The sequence below is a fragment of the Periplaneta americana genome, chromosome 16, assembly GCF_040183065.1.
Source record: "Periplaneta americana isolate PAMFEO1 chromosome 16, P.americana_PAMFEO1_priV1, whole genome shotgun sequence".
Classification (NCBI taxonomy): Eukaryota; Metazoa; Arthropoda; class Insecta; order Blattodea; family Blattidae; genus Periplaneta; species Periplaneta americana.
This window is the reverse complement of record NC_091132.1, coordinates 2,927,026-2,948,533: the sequence shown is the minus strand read 5'-3', so window position 1 is coordinate 2,948,533 and position 21,508 is coordinate 2,927,026. Positions and strand designations below refer to the sequence as shown.

The 21,508-nt window shown below is 34.3% G+C and overlaps 1 protein-coding gene across 1 annotated transcript in view; it reads right to left on the bottom strand.

Moving 5' to 3' along the window:
• The window catches only part of LOC138716500 (transcription factor hamlet-like), a 314,366-nt gene extending 294,084 nt beyond the window's left edge, over positions 1–20,282 (bottom strand). Inside the window, exon 1 of the mRNA XM_069849642.1 lies at positions 19,255–20,282. The gene's annotated coding sequence lies outside the window, so the exon portion shown is untranslated. The remainder of the gene's footprint in view (positions 1–19,254) is intronic.
• Between the last annotated feature and the right edge of the window lie 1,226 nt (positions 20,283–21,508).

Sequence of the window (21,508 nt, the reverse complement as noted above, 5' to 3'; positions counted from 1 at the left end):
CCAAAGAAAGAGAGAGAGAGAGTGAGTGACTTGTATGCAATGAAGGAATTGACCACCCTACCCCATTATCTCCAGGCTCAGTTTCCTCATGAATGATGCCTTATAGATATCACTTATGAGGTTCCAACCTGTCTTCGTACAGTTGGATACGCAATAAGTACAGTGCATATCCCTTTCAGCTCTTCGGTAAAAAAAAATCTTGGCATTCACATGGGTAATAATCTCAACTGGGACTTGCAAATCACAGAAACCTGCAGAAAAGTATATTCTATTATCCATGTGCTAAAAAGGATAAATGTTCATCTTCCCTCTTGCTTAAAAAAGTCCCTTGTGCAGACGCTTGTATTTCCCTATTTTGACTATGCTGACATTTTACTGACTGACCTTTCCAGCGACAACAAAACGAAACTTCAACGTGCTCATAATTTGTGTGTAGGTTTTGTAAGCAATGTTCGTAAATATGATCATATTACCCCATCCCTGGAAGCAATAGGTTGGCTTGAACTAGATAAGAAAAGAAATTTACATTCACTTCCCCTTCTCTTCGAAATCTTGAACTCTTCTATTCCTTCATACCTGTCGTCTCGCTTCACTTACCTTTCTTCCCATCACAATCAGAACACACGCTCTCGCCATGAAACAATACTAACAATACCATCCCATCGCACCTCCTCATACTCATCCTCTTTCACAATAGCCCTGCCAAGACTCTGGAATTCGTTACCTGCTAGCATCAGGGACTGTCGAAATAAAACTGAATTCAAACGCAAACTTACTAGGCACTTGGTCAGTAATTGAGACTCGTTCAGATATGGTTTCTTGTAAATAGTTCTCTTAATCTATCACAAAATATCTCAATATATGGTAATTTCATTACTAAAGAATTTTGTTATTCTCGGTTTAATTTGTAATTCAGTAAATACAAAAATATTCTTCTATGATAAATTGTCTAGCTTTCATTAATCAGATAATCTTGTCGTACTTCAATTTTTATTGTAATTGTAATTGTAAATTTAATATTAATTGTAATTTTATTCTTCATATTATAGTTGTAATCCCCTGGTAGAGGGGCAGAGAAGGCCTGACGGCCTTATCTCTACCAAGTTAAATAAATAAATACTAATACTAAAATAACATTAGATCAAGAATAATAAACTAATACTACTGTCTTACTTATAAGATAATAATTATTAGTCTATGCTTTTGTGAGCCTAAAGATGGGATCTTACGTAGTTCAGACACTTTGACGAAATGCAGTCGAGAGAGATAGAGAGGGAGATAGAGAGAGAGATAGAGAGAGAGAGAGAGTTCAAAAGACGAATAACTTCACACTAACACAAATTATCTCTCAGCAATATTGGGATATGATGTACAACTACAAATCACTTTTCTGAAAGCCCCGGTCGTATATTAACCACCATTATGTATATAACCAGGAACTGCAGCAGCTCTCAGCTTTTTGTACAAGTCTTTAGCATAAGAATCTTCCACATCTCTATAATGCAAGCATTTACTTTTTGCTGCCATCATTGTGTGTTGAGGCGCAGGTAGGAGGCGGAGTTTCTGAGATGGATCAAGAAAAACTATTTAAAAAGAACCTGCGCACATGTCTGGCAGCGAGTTGCGATGATGCTGGCTCGAAACTAGTCCACCTTGGCGTTTCTTGTATCACTCACTATATTTCGAATCCAAAGCGGTTTTAATGGTCACCTACAAGAATCAGCGTTGGCAGTATAATCCCGATTAAAAAATCGCACATACTTTACGTGTTTTATTACTGGGTCAAACTTTTTGTAGCCAATTCGTTAATCTTGCCCTGTTCCACATGTCTCTTGCCGTTGTAACCATTAGTTACGTAATGGCGGGATTTTTTGTGTGGTGTGATAAATGGCGTTGTCATCCTTAGTATGTCCCGGGCCTCCAAACTAATTATTCCTATGCTGAACAAAGTGTATTGTGAGTTTCAATTTATAAACATGGCAACAAGTTTGCCATCGATGTTTTCTTTTTCATCTGATAGAGAACAAAAGACATTTCCTTAATCATCTGACAGATATTTAGGGCACATTTCGTTATTTCAAGGTTGTCTAACATATTACACCGGTACTGGACGCCTTCTTTCCTGAAGGTCACTCCACACAACATTTAACTTGTATTTAAATACGATTCTGATATTTTAAACAGTTGCCTCGATCACGCCGACGCGCTTCTCTTAATCAGAACACCGAACACCCGTACTTAGGGACCGGGTTTTTATGTAATATCAAGATATGAAATATGTACCTATTTATGTAAGAAAAATAAGCTGAATATGTACCAAAATATGTAAAATCATAAAAATATTTAATATCAATATCTGGCAGGTATAGGATAGGTAAGACTCTCCAGTTGTGATTTCATAGAGCACCCGACTTTTCACCGCACACTTGACACATTACTATTTTTCCATCTGTAGTGAAAGCTTCGTCCATCGCAATCCATGATTTTATTTTTATCGTTAGGGTTGAAGATATAGGGGCCATTTTAGTTGGTTAAAAGCAGTAGATAAACTCACTTGCACTTTATACTGTAAGTACTAAAACTAGAGAACTGAGTGAAATGAATGACACAACAGTACTGCAAGCACTGATTCGCTTTACTGGATTAGGAGAAAATAAGAGGAGATGTGGGACACATGCATTTTAGCTGCTCCCTGTAAGAAACAAAGTACCTACTGAAACCTCAAACTATAGGCATTTACAAACTGTTGTTTGAAAAGTGACATTCCTGTCCCATTCAGAAGGGAAGGATTATTCCAGCCGAGAGCCATACTTTCTAATTGCTCGGAAAATCCCTTTTTCGTATAGGTCTACTAAATTTAAACTAAAGAGGTCAAGCAATAAACTGAAAAGCTATTTATTTTAATCTTTCAACATATTTCCAGTTTGTTCCTTTACTCCAGCTTCTTTCCAAAATTTGGCTACTTTATTGCGGCTCATGCCAGACTTGACACGGGTTTTCCCTGGAAGGATTAGGAAGAGGGTGGGTAAGGTTGCAAATTGCATGGGAACGGCTTGTTAAGACGTGTGCAGAACAATTATTATATCCCTTCTTGGGTAAGTAAAAAGTTGTTTTTTTTTTTTAAATCTGTGTATTTCAAATTGTAAACTTCTCCAGCAGAAGTTTTTTTTTTTTTTTTTTCCTTTTAGTGAAGTAGAAATGAATAAACCCCCTAAATATGTAGATTTATGTAATACCAAGCCATAATATGTAATGTGGGGTAAATATGTAAAAATATGTAGTATCAAATTTTAATATATTAATGGTAATTACAAGATCGCAAAGATTTGTTATTTATATACGGTTAGGTTGAAAGGAATATAATATGTAATTACATAAAAATCCGGTCCCTGGGAGGCACCATTGCCACTATGCTAAAGCCACCAACACAGACACATACCTGCGAGTCCTCCACTCGTATCTTTCCTCATGAGTTACCAGTTCCACCTGGAGCTTAGAGAGGTACATGAAATTCAAATCACATTACTAAAAACGGCAAGTTACGGGTGAAGTCTCCTTATCTCCCATTTTATCAATATTTCACACCTATTTATCTTCCCGCAGATGCACATCTGTTGCGAGTTCTCTTCAAAAGACTTACGTTCGCCCCATATGCAGTACCGTCAGTTCTGTAAGCTTAGTGGTGTCATTGTATTGGGGAAGAATTTTAAAGCAGTGAAATTTCTTATTTTCACCTCATTCTCATGACTGAATTTCGCTTCAGAACTAGGCCAATGTAAAAAAACAATAGCAAATGATTCACTCCTGCGACTAAAAACAAGATTGCTGATCTTACGTCATCGCTATCTCTCTCAGAAACACATCTTGTCGTTGTTCCAAGTCGCAGAAACTCTTTGTCGCAGCTTTAGTTTCGATTACGCTTCATCACGTAGTGAGGAACTCTACACATCTGACAAGTGTCCAGGCTAATGGCTATCGTAGTCAAATAATTTTATTCGCCCAAATACAGTACAATAATCAGAAAACACAAAATCACTTTAATAGTCGTAGAGTGCTTAAAGTAGTAAATGGGTGTAAATAATTGGACAATATAAGTAAGATCATCAACCAGGGGCCCGTGGCAATATTGGGGTCCTTAGAGCAGTTAGTGAGGAGTCTCGATGATGATGATGATGATGATGATGATGATGGTGATACAACCCATATGGGGAGAGGAAATCAGGAAGACCATGGAAAAAAGAAACCTGACAAATGAAGACTGGATACATGGAGGGAACTGGAGAAATAAGATATCTTTTGGTTGAGGAAACCTGTGTTATCAACAGTGATCTCACTAGAGGTCTTGATTTATCTAGAGAAAATCAAAACTCGAGTGGGATTTAATTGACTATTACACGATTAGAAGAAAGTATATAAAGATTAGAAGAAATAAAGTACTCCAATACAATAAAATATTAATTGACTTACTGAAATTCTATTTCACTAATGTTAGCTTCACCAAAATGTTTGAATGGAGCCGCCATTTTCAGCTGTAAACAAATGACGATCGCAAAGCATGTTTTATAGTACCGTGAAGAATTTGCAGTTTGAAATGTTGGCAAAGAAACAAATGGTAGGGAGGTGATAAAAATAGAAGAAAGTATTTAAATATTAGAAGAAATAAACTGCTCTAATACAATAAAATAGATATTAAATGACTTACTAAAATTCACTTTCACTAATGTTACCTGCACGAAAACGTTTGAACGGAAACGCCATTTTCAGTCGACTGTCTATGTGGGAAACAAATGACGCTCGCAAAGCATGTTTTATAGTACTGTAAAGAATTTGCAGTTTGAAATGTTGACAAACAAAGAAACAAATGCCAGCATAGTGATAATAACAAACAAATGCTAGGGAAGTGATAAAATTTTTAAAATGCTAGGGAAGTGATAAAACTGTGCGATAAGTAGCTATGATTGGTTGAAATACGTTCTTTTGTAGTGTTTTGTTGGTCAAAAGTAGTATGATGCAGTAAAAGTGTAATAGTCAGAGAAAATTCCTTTATAAAATAATAATAATAATAATAATAATAATAATAATAATAATAATAATAATAATAATTTCTTTAAAATTATCTGGAATATCTCAAATGTTCATTTTTTTGACTATGGTTCTTTTTTAAAAAACCTTTCATTTGAATTGTGTTAGTTGTTTCATTCTTTTATTATTTATTTATTTAACCTGGTAGAGATAAGGTCATCAGGCCTTCTCTTCCCCTCTACCAGGGGATTACAACTACAATATTAAGAATACAATTACAATTATAATTACAATTAATATTACATTTACAGATACAATAAAAATCGAAGTACTAAAAGATTAACTGATTAATAAAAGCTAGACAGTTTATTGTAAAAGTTAAAAAGAGAGAAGCATTTCTTTTATTGATTAGGTAAAAATTAAACCTACTCTACGCAGTAAGAAAATGCTTAGTAAGCTTCCTTTTGAACGCTACTAAATTCCGACAGTCTCTGATGTCACTGGGTAGGGTATTCCACAAGCGCGAGAGCGAGATTGTGTATGATGATGAATACGATGATGTCTTATGTGTTGGTATAGGCTAGTAAGTTCTGTAAGTTCTGAACTAAACTATCGTAATAGTGAACGTATGTTAGGTTTTAAAGTCTACGTAACATTTGAGCTTTCTGACATAATTTGTTTTCAAGATGTCGAGAGAAGAGAGCCTAACTTCTTTCAATTACTTCTTTGTTTTCCATTCATTATTTCTCCGCCTGTCAATTTCTTCTCCCGCTACTGCTATTGGCTGTGTAGCTACGTTGATGAACTGTTCACAGTGCTATTACATAATTAATTTAAAGCACTGTTAGGTCACTTTTACCGAAAGCACTAATGAGTCTTTATAAAAGTAAGCGTTTCCCTGCTGTCCACTTATCTAGCATCTCAGCTGCGGTTTGAATTAATGACGGCTGTTGTGGGTAGAGGTGCTATTGTTCACACTGGGAAAATTAGATGACTGACGAAAGTGATTCACTTTTGTTGTTTATTTTTACTCCTACATTCCTTTATTCAACGGTTAATCTGCAGCCTGACCTTATGGTCATGAGGTCGAAATCCGTCTTGTACCGTCTCAGTGTGGACATGACGTCATGCCGATCCAAAATTTCTAGAGACCGTCTAATGTTACTCCAACAAAAAAAAAATAACTATAATACAACGTTCATTGCATACATATATTCTTTAAAAACGCATTTGTTATGAAGTTCTCTTGTACCCTAATTCGTATAATTTATGTTGCTATGAGACGGTGATATGAATTTGAGAGGGGAGATTTTGAGTGTAATATTTGTGTCAGTCTAGTTTAATTTCAAACTGGTTATGACAGAGTTAACTAAATATTAAGTAATTTAAAATTGAGAAATGCTTTGTTTTCAATCCTATGTAAGTTATTGTGAATAATAGTTATTCTCTTCTATAGATAAAGATTTCTCTACTTTTAAAGCTGTGTATTAACATAAATTATTAGATTACATGCTGCCTAAAATTTATTTTAACCTTAAAACTAATAATGAAATGATGTAGGCGTAAACTTAGTCAACATCAGGCGCGTATACATATTTACTTACTTACTTACTTACTTACAAATGGCTTTTAAGGAACCCGGAGGTTCATTGCCGACCTCACATAAGCCCGCCATTGGTCCCTATCCTGAGCAAGATTAATCCATTCTCTATCAACATATCCCACCTCCCTCAAATCCATTTTAATATTATCTTCCCATCTATGTCTCGCCCTCCTAAAGGTCTTTTTCCCTCCTGCCTCCCAACTAACACTCTATATGCATTTCTGGATTCGCCCATACGTGCTACATGCCCTGCCCATCTCAAAAGCCTGGATTTAATGTTCCTAATTGTGTCAGGTGAAGAATACAATGCGTGCAGTTCTGTGTTGTGTAACTGCTCCATTCTCCTGTAACTTCATCCCTCTTAGCCCCAAATATCTTCCTAAGCACCTTATTCTCAAACACCCTTAACCTATGTTCCTCTCTCAAAGTGAGAGTCCAAGTTTCACAACCATACAGAACAACCGGTAATATAACTGTTTTATAAATTCTAACTCTCAGATTTTTTTGACAGCAGACTGGATGTTAAAAGCTTCTCAACCGAATAATAACAGGCATTTCGCGTATACATACGATACAAATAACAATTAATGTCTAAATGTGAGTATAAAATGTAGTCCCTGCAGAGGTTGAGTGGCCTGGGTCATTAGCCTGTCATGCAGGCGATTCAGGTTCGAGTCGCGATCAGGCCTTGAATTTTCTTCGAAAAAATCCGTAGTGATACTTGTGGCGGACAAAGTTACATTTGGGGTTTTCTCGGGGTTCCCCCGTCTCCCCACGTTAAGCACCGATATAGTATCGTCCGATGTTACTGCGACGAGGGGTTACCTGCTCGAAACCTGGATGCTGGCGGAATTTCAAATATAGCCCGTCGGTTTGGGTTGGAAATGAACCTGACTGGGGAGATTTAAGAAACAATTTTCATACATTAAAAGTAATTTACAGTTACCGTTAATTAAGAGTTCAAATCGGCGCCTATAAAAATGCACTCGGAAAGTATTTATTCAGAAACTGTACCAGAATCTTTGATATGATATCTATTCGATAAATATTTTTATGAGTACTGAATTTTGTAATATTATATTATTTAAACTATTCTTGTTACAAAACTGATTCTGGTAGACTACAGTTTCTTATATAATATTTAACCTCCTAAGCCATGAGAGATTTGTTGTTTGACTTTTAAACTTCCATATCATTCTACATTTCAAAAAAGAATCACTGATATGACAAAAACTGCTGAAAAAATTCTGCAGACTGTTAAGAATGAATTGGGAAAGGAATCATAAAAATACATTGAGAAATTTGGAAATTATTAAGGGAACACTTTTCCGCTGCTTTTTCCACAGACGGCATGTTGAATATTTGATTACCGGTAACTATAAAACACTTTTAATACCTGAATATTGTTTCTTAAACTAAACGTAGTGTTATTTGTCACACCAATTCTGAGTTTAGAACACTTTGCGGTGCTGAAAGCTGGATGTATTATCTCTTTATGTTACTGATGAAATTGTAAGTATCTAAGTGAAATTTTAGATTGTTTGTTAAGTGAGGGTCCATGCCAGCGGTGGTACGGATCCTAGCAGACCTGAAATATATACACACGGTAGCTGTGTGCACTCAGTGTTATGAATCCTAAATACAAGATACGAATGTAAAGAAGAAACGATCCAACGACGAGGTCAAAGATTGTCGCGCTGTGAGAAGGATCTCAGATATTTGCTGTTGTAATGTTGTAACTAATTCCTCGAGATGTAACAACTACACGAAATGCAGCTCCGAGCCTAGCAGACAAGCTTCCTTTCGTAGCTGATGAAGGCAAGTGCAGGAATTTTTATCGCACGCAGCATCGCTGTATTTATTCCTCCACCTGTTGCACACCTCGTTGTTCATATGTTTAATTACTTCTTCTTGCAATTCATCAGACAGACAGTCTCTAATAGCTGCGCGGCAGTATTTCTCTGAGCTACGCACAGCATGTATCTCCAAGCGGAAGGCATTTTCTACAGGATGTGTTTCACATTTCGCGTACGCCGTTGCTTATATGAAGCTTATTAATTTGTGTATTTATTTATTTATTTATTTATTTATTTATTTATTTATTCATTTATTTATTTATTCATTTATTTATTTATTTATTTATTTATTCATTTATTTATTTATTTATTTATTTATTTATTTATTTATTCTTTTATTTATTTATTTATTTATCTATTTATTTATTCATTTATTTATTTATTTATTTATTTATTTATTTATTTATTTATTCATTTATTTATTTATTTATTTATTTATTCATTTATTTATTTATTTATTTATTCATTTATTTATTTATTTATTTATTTATTCATTTATTCATTTATTTATTTATTCATTTATTTATTCATTTATTTATTTATTTATTTATTTATTTATTTATTTATTTATTCATTTATTTATTCATTTATTTATTCATTTATTTATTTATTCATTTATTTATTCATTTATTTATTTATTTATTCATTTATTTATTCATTTATTTATTCATTTATTTATTTATTTATTCATTTATTTATTTATTCATTTATTTATTTATTTATTTATTTATTTATTTATTTATTCATTTATTTATTCATTTATTTATTTATTTATTTATTTATTCACTTATTTATTTATTTATTTATTTATTTATTTATTTATTTATTTATTTATTTATTTATTTATTTATTTATTTATTCATTCATTTATTTATTTATTTATTTATTTATTTATTTATTTATTTATTTATTTATTTATTTGTTGCTGCATACTACAATACTAAATAAACATAGCGCACACCTGTCTCATCAATCTAGTGTTGGGGGCAGTTCCTATAGGCCTAAGTAACAATTTAATATTAAAATACAATGCAACAAAAATTCAATAAAATTACAAAATTTAATAATAGTGCATTATGCAACGAGCCTATAATGGTAGTAATTAAGACGCGAGTATGTTTATGAAATTCGCTTGCGCTCGTTTCATAATTTTCATACGAGCGTCTTAATTACCATTATAGTCAAGTTTCATACGATTTTTTATGCTCGACCATATTTCTAACTTGAAATTATTCATAAGTATTCATGTAATTCTTATCTGACTGAGGAGCGTAACTGACCTTGTGCAATACCTCGTAAATTGTGAGATGTGCGCAGACGCGAAAGTGTTGATTTTTTTTCCGAGAAACAGTTGTCTCGCGCTAGTTGTCTTTCGATTGCATATCCGAGAATAATCGATACTTGCGCTTTCATATTGCTACAATGGTGTTTTCTGATTGGTGGAACACCTGAACTTTAATGAATAGGTGTACTTTAAAGGGCTGCTACCAGGTGTATAATTACTACATTTCGGCATGGTCGAGCATAAAAAAATTTACAAAACACAAATTACTAAGACTATTACACTTTTTCTACTTCATACTAATTTTGACCAAAAAAAAAAAACGGTACAGAACAAGTGTTTCAACCAATCATAGCTGCTTATCCTACAATTTTTATCACCTCCCTAGCGTTTCTTTTAATCAGCTCCCTAGCATTTGTTTACTTGTTTGCTAATACTGTTACCTACTTTCAATAATTGTACCTTTTAAAATGATTCATGTTTATTTAATCATTCTTAATTAAAACTTTTCTATCATTTATATTTTTTTATATTATTTAGATCATGTTATAGCTTCTGCTCTATGAGATTATGGACAGTCACATATCCGAGATTGTTTAATATACAATCTGATCCGTTTGGGTATGGATAATATTAATTTATTATTATTAAAATATTATATTCGGAATATGTATGATAAGAACTTTCTTGTGTTAAATATTATTAACGTACCGGTACCTTGTGAACATGTTTCGACCTATTTTCGGTCATCTTCGGAACTGGTCGTTGTTGGTCTTGGCGCCTCTTGTTTCCTGTGAGGGTGCGTTCGTAGTGTAAAGTCAAAGAGTGTATGTGTTTTGAAATTGATTGATTCTCAATTGACATTCTCAACATACAACTCAATTTCAAAACACATACACTCTTTGACTCTACACTACGAACGCACCCACACAGGAAACAAGAGGCGCCAAGACCAACAACGACCAGTTCCGAAGATGATCGAAAATAGGTCGAAACATGTTAACAAGGTACCGGTACGTTAATAATATTTAACACAAGAAAGTTCTTATCATACATATTCCGAAGTGATACAGTGTTAAAAGTTGTGTATTCAAGATGTAAAATATTATGATAGTAGAAAAAATTGCTTGCTTGTTATATTACGATTAAAAGATGGGATTTTCCATATATGACAATCAACAATGGATAATCTGAAAAAGGAGAAATAAAAATAGTAGATGATTAAAATGGCTACTACAAATCAACAGCGGGCATAATGTGTTCTTTACTTACTTACTTACAAATGGCTTTTAAGGAACCCGGAGGTTCATTGCCGCCCTCACATAAGCCCGCCATTGGTCCCTATCCTGAGAAGATTAATCCAGTCCCTATCATCATATCCCACCTCCCTCAAATCCATTTTAATATTATCCTCCAATCTACGTCTCGGCCTCCCCAAAGGTCTTTTTCCCTCCGGTCTCCCAACTAACACTCTATATGCATTTCTGGATTCACCCATACGTGCTACATGCCCTGCCCATCTCAAACGTCTGGATTTAATGTTCCTAATTATGTCAGGTGAAGAATACAATGCGTGCAGCTCTGCGTTGTGTAACTTTCTCCATTCTCCTGTAACTTCATCCCTCTTAGCCCCAAATATTTTCCTAAGCACCTTATTCTCAAATACCCTTAATCTCTGTTCCTCTCTCAAAGTGAGAGTCCAAGTTTCACAACCATAAAGAACAACCGGTAATATAACTGTTTTATAAATTCTAACTTTAGTGTGCTAAATTTGAAAGTGTTAAAAGAGTTCAAAAAGAATTTCGACGTGAATGTAAAAGTGTGGGGATAACTGATGAGGGAAGATAATTGTGCACTTTGATACAAGGTTGACGAGGGTTTTCTTTTTTGTTGCGGAGTTTGATATTGCCCATTATACCATACCGGTAGCCTATTCGATAACAGCTTGAACCAAAACATCATAAAGCAATCGCAAAATATTGTACGTATGTAAGAACGAGTATAACAAACTGATAAATTGTTTACGAAGTCTGTTACATAAATAAGAAACATGTTTATTCCACCTTAAATGCTATACTAATATCTTTATTGTTAATGCACAATAAAGGTAAAATAACGTTAATGCAAGGATAGCTGGAACAAATAAATCTTCCTGAATAATACACTGGGAAGTGAACTGGGACGATAAGAGAAAACACGCATTAGTGGACTTATCAGGGGTCAGCTTACTTCTCACGTGGCGCGGCCTGCACTGTATAAGGTTAATTTATTGCAGTGCATTCGTGCAAAATGATCAATCTTTCGAATGTGGCCGCAAAAGGCGAGAGGAGCGTAGGACGTCTTTACTGTTGTGGCATCGGAATCGTCCCCCCCCCCCCACCAAGCGGTATTCTAATGCGACCGACACATACGTGGGAATCTCGTGAAAATTACACCATATGGGCGTCTGAGGCAATTTGTGCTTTCGCCTCGGACAGGGTCGTGCAGGATGTTCCTTCCCTTGTCAACCACACCGCTGCTAACACGGCGTCTTGACGGGTTCATTTGAACGCCTATCACATGGAAGATGCAAAATACCGGCCTTCTCTTCCGTCAGTGTACGGTAGATATCGATTTGAAACAACACATTTCCAATATGCGCTGTCAATAGCTTCTCTTACTGATATAACTCAACAATTACCGTGGATCTAAAGCGCATTAAAATGTGTTGTTGCTATGGTTGAAACAAAAGATTAACATCGACAGAAAAAAAGAAGGCAGAAAAACAAATTTATTTTCACTATCTGACCTTCCAAGGCTTGCCTATAGACACAGAATAACACACAATTTACAATAATTGTGGTACATGAATGGGCACATGAAATAGTAATATGCGTTACAAGAGCGGTATGTTGAAGTTTTCATGTTCGAGGAAAAGTTTGAAAAAGTGAAACGTAGTTGAGCTTTTTTAATTTCCGAGAATTGAAAGAAAATATACCGCTCGTGTATCATACATTATTTTGTGCGAAGATCGTTTATTACATACCTCCATCTTGGTTTCTGTTCAATGACGGCAAATTTGCAAAACAAAAATATCTATCTTCAACATTGTTGCTTCAAATTGTTCTGTGTTTACAATACTCCAGCAGGCCGTGATATACGTCTGTCTTTTTTTTCTCCCCAGTCTATAAATGCGAACTTAAAACAAACGGCTTCCTTAATGTTACATGCATCACGAATGCAGTAACTTTAGTGGAGTTGTAGAGTTTACTTAATTTTTGCAAATATCTAAAAACAATAATTAACAGTGCAATTTAGGTGAAATTGCAGTGGTAAGTTTCCAATTTATAATTATTACTATATTGAACGTCTCTAAAAATAATATGTTAAAAGCCTAAAGCAGTAAAAACAATATGTCACTTAAGCGGTAAGAAGAGGGAAATTGTTATGTGTGTTAGGTTGGGAATACTGAATGTGGAATTTTAGACTTACCGCGGATTGGTTTTGTGCGGAAACCAAGCAAATAGGCACGATCTCGCACAAAAAAAAATGTATAGATAAAAATTTAAGATAAAATACAGATTTTCAATCACAAATATATAATTAAAGAATTATGTGGAGTGTTTACCATATGGGTGATTTTTTAAGATGGCACCTGTGTATTTAATTATGTTTCGGATAATTTCGTCTTGAATATCTTTGCCTAGTTTATATTTTCCTTTCCACGCCACAAAAAATTTAGGGACTGTTCCTCGGGACCCCAACAGCGGATCTGTCACTGTGACACTCTGGACGATGTATTTGTTACGGAAGTATGGTATTGTTGACTCGTATATTTCTTTTTTCTCCTTAGCTTAAAAATGACACAAAAATTAGTGAATGATAATTCAACCGTCGAACTTTAAGAGTTTCTGCAAAAGTGCATTTTTAACTTCGCATAAAAAATTATCTAAAGACATCGCAGGTTTTTTTTTCGTTCTTAGTAAACTTAAATAAAAATTAAGACCGCTTCAATCACAAGACAATTATTAAATATCACATTTTTATGTACACTTAAATATGTGAACCTTTTACTGTGTGCCAGAAGATATGTTACGATGTAAATGCTTAAAACTGAGCTCTTTCACATGGGTGGAATTCAATTAAGAATCTCTAATTTCATGATCTAGAAGTACCGATATGGGCTACATTGATGTCATCGTTAATGCCATCATCTTGTTTATAATGTTTCGAAAGATCTAAGCAAAAACGAAAGCCAGGCATGCTCTACGTTAAACACATGTTCAATTCTAGCCAACGGTCGGGATAATAGGAGAGACCAAAGGATGAGGAAGGAGTCTAGTGAGGTTTACCACCGATGAACAAGTAAATCAACATGTGTTACTATTACAACAATTAGTCCGAAGAAATTAATTATGGCAGTTGAAATTATGAAGACCCATCCATTGGCATAAAAAGAAAAATACTGATTCACAACTTCAAGAGTTTTATCTATTAAAGGGACCAGGAATAAGATATTGTATCTTGATGGAGACAAAATACACAAAATCAAAGTGTTACCTTTTCATCTAGCTACTGACGAAAAACTTCTTCTCCGATAACAATAAAAAATAATGAAACACTGAAAATGGAATATTTCGATTCCTAAAACTGTAACAGAAAATTTCAATATATTTACAAATGTACCTATAATATAAATAAGGTATAAGTATGTATATATGTATGTGTGTGTATTATTCAGGAAGATTTATTTGTTCCAGCTATCCTTAAAAATTAAGAACTACCAAGTAGTCCTATATTGCATTGCATGAAGCATATATACTCCGTGAATTATTATTGAAGTGTGCAATATAATATAATATAATATAATATAATATAATATAATATAATATAATATAATATAATATAATATAATATAATATAATATAATATAATATAATATAATATAATATAATATAATATAATATAATATAATATAATATAATATAATATAATATAATACAATACAATGCAATGTAATGTAATGTAATGTAATGTAATTAGTGAAAAATGAAGAATGCTGGATTTGTAGTGAAATACCTGCCTTTTCGCAGAATGAATGAATAATATAATACAACATATACTGATATAATATATAATAAAGTGTTGTAATACGTTTTACATTCTTGGAACGAGCAGTTATTTTTCTAAGTCTTGATATTCCCCGTAACCTACTAACATACGGTAGGCCTACTTATTCAGAACTCGATTTCCTGTAAATTTATTTCTGTCTCATTTTCCGAAATATTCATATTTCGTAGCACCTCATTAAATTTGTATGATATTTCCTCCAAAGACAAGTGATACCCAGTAACTAGCCTACTTATTTGTCAATGTATCCGTCTCTCAGAGGAAGCAAATTTAAGACAATGGTGGAAATGAATTATGACATTTTCTTAAACGTTGCTAATGTAAATTTATTATTCCCGTGAAAATAATGAAAAGCTTTACGAAGAAGTGTGCGATCGTGTTTTTAAGAAGCGTATTATCACTTTTTGATCTTTATTCCATCCCAATACAAAAATCGGCATTTTCTCTTTAAGTCTCAGAGAATGCCCAAAACACTAAGTTAAACTCAATACACTACAATCACAATAAGACAGAATTGCTGCTTACTGCTAACATTGCTAAAATGAAATGTTTTATGACATTTACATTCCAAGACGGTAACATTTTTTTTTACATGTTACAACGAATTGTTATCCTTTAACATTTTACAGTTGCATTTCTTGTTATCTCCATGTAGAATTTGTCAGTTGTTCTTTCGTGTGTTGCATTACACATCAGTGAACAAATCGCATTCCGAAATTACCTGAATTGCTAAACTGCGAGCAAATATTAAGACTTTAAGAAATTATGTAGGTAAAAACAAGTTACACATATTAAATTTTCGCTACGGATGCTTGCTGTATCACATTGCTTGACTTCTAGCACACTAAGCTCACATTAAAAAAAAATTGATTAAACTAAATAAAATTATTTACAGTATATTTCAGGTTACAGTACAGACATTCAAAAATAAGTTTTTTCTTTTTATTGTGCTATGTACGAAAACTATACCAGTGCAAAAGTAGTACATAAGCTAAAATTAAATGTAGTAACGTACGGTTTGTGAAATTTTAGCTAGTGGTAGGTAAAAAACTAATAAATCTAAGAAACCACAAAACTACTTGTGATTTTAAGCACCTATGTTGCATATTGTGACACTTCATCACTTCACGATGTGTAAGTTATAAAACCGAATATGACTGTTTCACTTCCAAGTTATTCTATTCATTATCTTGGAAGTTTTGTTTCTTCTGAATAAAATATTGTTGAATTCACAGTAAATCATTCATTAATACCACAGCCAGTAACTTATTAATATATTAAGAAAAGAAACTAAGTAATTCAGATATAAACCTATAGACTCCGAATTGAAAGTGCGGGGATTGATTCATGCGCAAACGGAACACTTATCGTTGCTCCATGGGCACTATAAGTGATAAACCATGCTTCCACTTCCGTATGTTTATTCGTAGACATAATACGTCACGTTTATTTAGTAGAAAAATACGAAAATGAGAACTTACATAATTTATTACATAAATTACATAAATACCACTATTTGAAGAATATAACTAGAAAATTTTTAAGGTTAAAATCTTGAGTTTAACATAAATTACAGTTTCGCGTTCTGAATAATTTCATGTCCGTTATATTTCTTCGTGTTTTTTTTTTAAAATAAAATTGCAGCTACTGTACGTTTCTGTACAAATATTATAATGGAACTGAGAACTGTTAGAATAATATTGAATTATAACCGGAAGCCTGAAAAACTATTGGACTGTCAGAAGAAGATGGAGCCGTAACGCTTGATTGCAGTCTGAATAGACTAACGGGCTTAAAAGAGAATATGAACAATTTTTATAGTTATTTAAATTACGATTTATATTTAATAAATTCGTCGTTCTGAAAATGTAAAAATAGAACAGATATTGCTGCAAAGTCTTATCATATGCGCTTGTCGCGGTTTGTCGGCATTTCGCAGAATTCTGTCTCGAGCTGAATGGAGTAAAAGCTGCGTACTTCTAGTTCATATGAGCTGTATAGGTGTAAAATTTATATCAGGGCAAAAAAGAGAATGAGAAAGCCTTCATCTTAATATTATCGTTTAACACTATGTTACCATGGTAACGAAACGCGTTAAAATTGCTATAACGTTGCATATTTTAATACTAGAAGCTTTCGAAATACAATCTTTCAATAGTAAAAATGAATTACTGACCAAATTTCATACTCCAACAAACTTTGATGACGACTGTATGCGGATATGGATAATGATTAATTTCCGTGAAAATCTGTAAGATTATTTTTGTAAACTAGAATAAATTGTCGAGATATTTACGAAGCCTATGTGGCCACACATGTTCTTATTCATGTATTGTAATCGATTGCGTCTTCTGATTTGCACATGCGCAAGATAATCGTTACAGTTTCAGCGATATGATCTAGAAAGTGAAAATATCGGTCGAAGCTGTTTAGCATCTTGCGGTTTTCAATTCAGCATCCTGTCAGCGCTAATAAACGAATTCGTTAACGTCTGCTTTGGAACGTGTAAGTGCGCTTGTGTTTACGAGTAGATTTTGTTTGAATAGTGCTTTGAGAACTTTGCAAATTGGTTTCGTGACTACATAATAGGCCTATTTATAGTCTACTGTATTGTAAATGAAAAGGGATTGAACGTTACACATTTTTATATCGTTTTTGATTCTTTTTATAAATAAAAAATCGGGTTTTATGTTAGACATATAAACCCTGTAGACGATAAAATTTCCTTTTTGTAATATTAAAGAAACTGAATTAGCAATCAACAACCAGAAATACATAAAACAACAGAATTAGAAAGCAATACCAATGAAATTTTTTTAAATGTGTAAAGTGTCTGATAAAAGGATTATAGTTATACAATAATAATTATAATTTCAATCCAGTGAGCTATGAAGATACGTTTCCACTCTACAGTTAAACTAGTTTATAAGCTAAAATTGTACTTTATATAAAAGATCTTTCTTGTTTCACGTGTTGTTAAGGGGCGGCAGAGGTGAATATTTCAAAATCCACAAAATTTATCCGATTTCTTTGAAATTGATCATGGATACTATGTTATTAGTAATGGACATACCAAGTTTCAGCTTTCTAAGTACAATAGTTCTGTAAATATTAATAATTTTATAAAACTTTATATCGTTTGATATAAAATGCTCCATGCACCATATTGTAAGAAATTTTCAATATTTCTTTTTATTTATATGTTCAGAGAAGGTATATAAATAATGATAAGTATTAGTTTATTATGGGAATAATATAGTAATACAGTTATCTTGGTTTGAATTTCATACTTTTAAGGATACAAAATCAAAAACTAACATCGGAATATCAAAATAAAGATAATAAAAATGGAAAAAACCAAATTTTCATTTTTTCTTCATTTTTGTTCGAAAATTTCACCTCTCCCTCCCCTTAAGTGAAGATTGCCAGATATATTTCTACTACTACTATTGTTGCTCGTGCCGAGTACGTTGTGTTGTTTCAAGTTTTGATATATATATATATTGCACTACAAAATTTTTTCTCTCTCCTTTTGCAAGTCTGTATGTCGCTAAGTACAGTAAACGACAGGCATAAGGGCTTCAGATTTATTTAATGGAACTGCTTATTGTTATTAAAACGTTCCGAGTGGTCTAACAAGACATAAATGCACATATTTTTTATTGGAGTCATATTTTAACGATAACACAATTGCTGGCAATTTGTATGACACACACGCAACATTATTCTTTTCCTTATTCATGGCTGCAGTAATTCTATGGAACCTGTCTGCGAAGACATACAGTATGCACCAGTTTGCGTTCTCATACACTTAATTACAGACCTCAGAGTAACTTTACTTTGAGCCTATTACTGTAACAATCTGCATCGTGGGACAGTTAAGTCATATGTTCAAACATAATTCGGTATCCCGGTGATGGAATCTGCAGTTGGTGTTCGTGTCTTATACGCGCGTTGAACTCTCCGGCCACTTATCAATAGGGCAGTTCGTATTTACAACAGCGACTAGCTCTCGTGCCTTCGTAACATTCATTCATTAGTTTAACTGTAACTTTATGTGTGTGACAGTTTCATTATACATAATTTAAGTTGACAATAAACGGAAGACTCATGTTTGAAAACGGAAATAGAGTTGTTGTTCTTTAAAAGTACGTTGTTTTTCATTAAAGTAAATAAAATTATTATTTAGTGACAACAGGGTGGTAGTTAAATATTTACGAAACAACGCTTACTAGAAAATAATAGCCTAAATTTGATGTGAAATGTGATTAACAAATTTTACGAACTAAATTCACAGTTCTTGCTTCACTAAAACCCCGCATATCCGACCTCGACAGATGTATGCAAGTGACCACTCAATATAATATAGCTCATAATCTTACCTCGATCGCACAGTTGTCTATTCTCTACGCTGAATCCAGGGAGAATTTTATTTCTCTGTGGTGAAAGATATCGAAGACCAGTGGCTCTTCTCTACCTGCACTATTTGCGCGGCGGTATCTCCAACATTCGCGCACGATTTTTCTTTGGAGGGGAGACTGTGGAAGATAAAGAAGGTTCCGTCCACAAACAAAATCAAAACCGGGAGGAAAAAAAAAAACAAAACTTCACTGATACTCTTCCTGTAGCCACATAAAGGAACACAATTTCACGCACATGTTAACACTGTCAAAGTTTCGTGTCTCCGTAACACACTTTTCCAACAAGAGGGATGAGCAAAAACTGTCAAATCACATAGGATTCACACTGCCGCTGTTAGGACACCAAGAAATCTTCGTATATCACAGATGACGAGATGGTTCCGGGGTTGAAAAGTCTCTTCTGCGGCATTGGTGCACCCTCTTCAGCTGCGCATCTTGCCTAGGCGTGCACCCGACCCCTCGCTTGAACCAGCACGGGACGAGAGTGAGCTGTCCATTGCATCCGGACCATAGTTTAAACTCCTCTCTCTCACTTTTACTGCTGTCCGATCTTGAGAGACCCAGTTCTCGTTCTCGCCTGTTACTCCTACCCCTTCTCGATTATCACTCTTTGCTATCAAACGTATCGCCTCCTCTCCCCCCTCCTGTCGACGACTGTTGATACCGTTAGGCCGGGCCTTCCTCGGGTGGAGCAGAGCGCTGTCTGGCGGGCGCACGGGACGGACGGTCCAGACGTTGCCCAACTGCTCCGGTTCGAGTCTCTTTCTTGCGTTATCGGGAAGCGTTATCCAGAGCTTTTCTAACCCTCACGCCCGTCGGTAAGGTCTGTGTTGTAGTGGAGCCGGAGGAATGAGAAGTCAGAAAAAAAGAGGTAGTAGACAGGTTTCCTCTCGGGAGGAGAGAGATCGCCGGCTTGGGAGGGGCATCTCTCTCTCCCACCTCTCGTCCTATTCCAACATTGGACGTCTCTCTCTGTCGGATCCCCTCGCCGCTCCGTTCTGCCCCAGTTCCTTCATCTCAAGTTTGTCCGTCATCGTCCGGCGTTTTTGGTCACTATGGTCTCCCACCCCGAGGCAAGCGAGATGTAAACAAAATATCTGAAGGAGAAGAGAGGGACGTCGCAGAGCAGGGTGGAGCCGCGCTGAAATAGAAAGTGTTCCTCTGGATGTCGAGGGATCGCTTCTGAAGAGCAGGAGTGGGAGAGTGGCCGGTGAAGGGACGGAGGGGAGGAATCCGTAACGGTATCGAATGTATGGGATTGTTACCTTGAAGGACGGTCCGGTGGTGGTGGTGAGATCTGGCGGCCGCATCGTAGTAATCGTAGTGCACGGGTCATTCAGGCAGTCGCGCCCCAGCAGCGCTCGTGGAGGGTCGCCGTGCAGCGCTGCGACGTGCAAAATGTGTACTATACATTCTACATTTAGGGGTAACTGCGCACGCTAGCAAGAAACAATGCAATTTTGTGTGGACTAATAATTATTGTTGACAGATAAAAATGTGTTCTTGATCTCGTCAAAAGTGAACATAATATTATGCCTCGTTCTCTATTCGCTCAGCATTGTAAATAATAATAATAATAATAATAATAATAATAATAATAATAATAATAATAATAATAATAATACTCATCTTCTTCTTCTTCTTTCAAATTCAAATTCAAATTTATTTGCAATTTACATTTGAAATGAATACATATGTATGAATACCCGAAATGAGCATATGCTCGTGCTCGGGTACAGTCCAGTAGTCTACATAAATTTTACAGGGTTCAAATAATAATGCTGATGATATAAATAATAGTAATAATAATAATAATAATAATAATAATAATAATAATAATAATAATAATGATGATGATAATAGTAATAGAATAATCGTGACAGAAATGATACAAAGATTGTAATACAAAATAATTAATTAATAATAATAATAATAATAATAATAATAGTGATAAAACAAAAATATTTACAATAATAAAAAAAATACTAAGACGGATAAAATAAAATATAAAACCACTAGCGAGAGTTAACACAACTTAAATAAGCATATTATAACCTGAAAAAATGACGAACTCGAAAATCAACAGAAAAGTTCGTTGTATCGCAGACGACAGCAACCGCCGTATTGACATTGTGTTATGCATTATTGGTAGTAGGGGGGAGCTGAAAGTCTACGTAACTGCCGTTCTCTTCGAATCTTCTCGTACAATCATGGG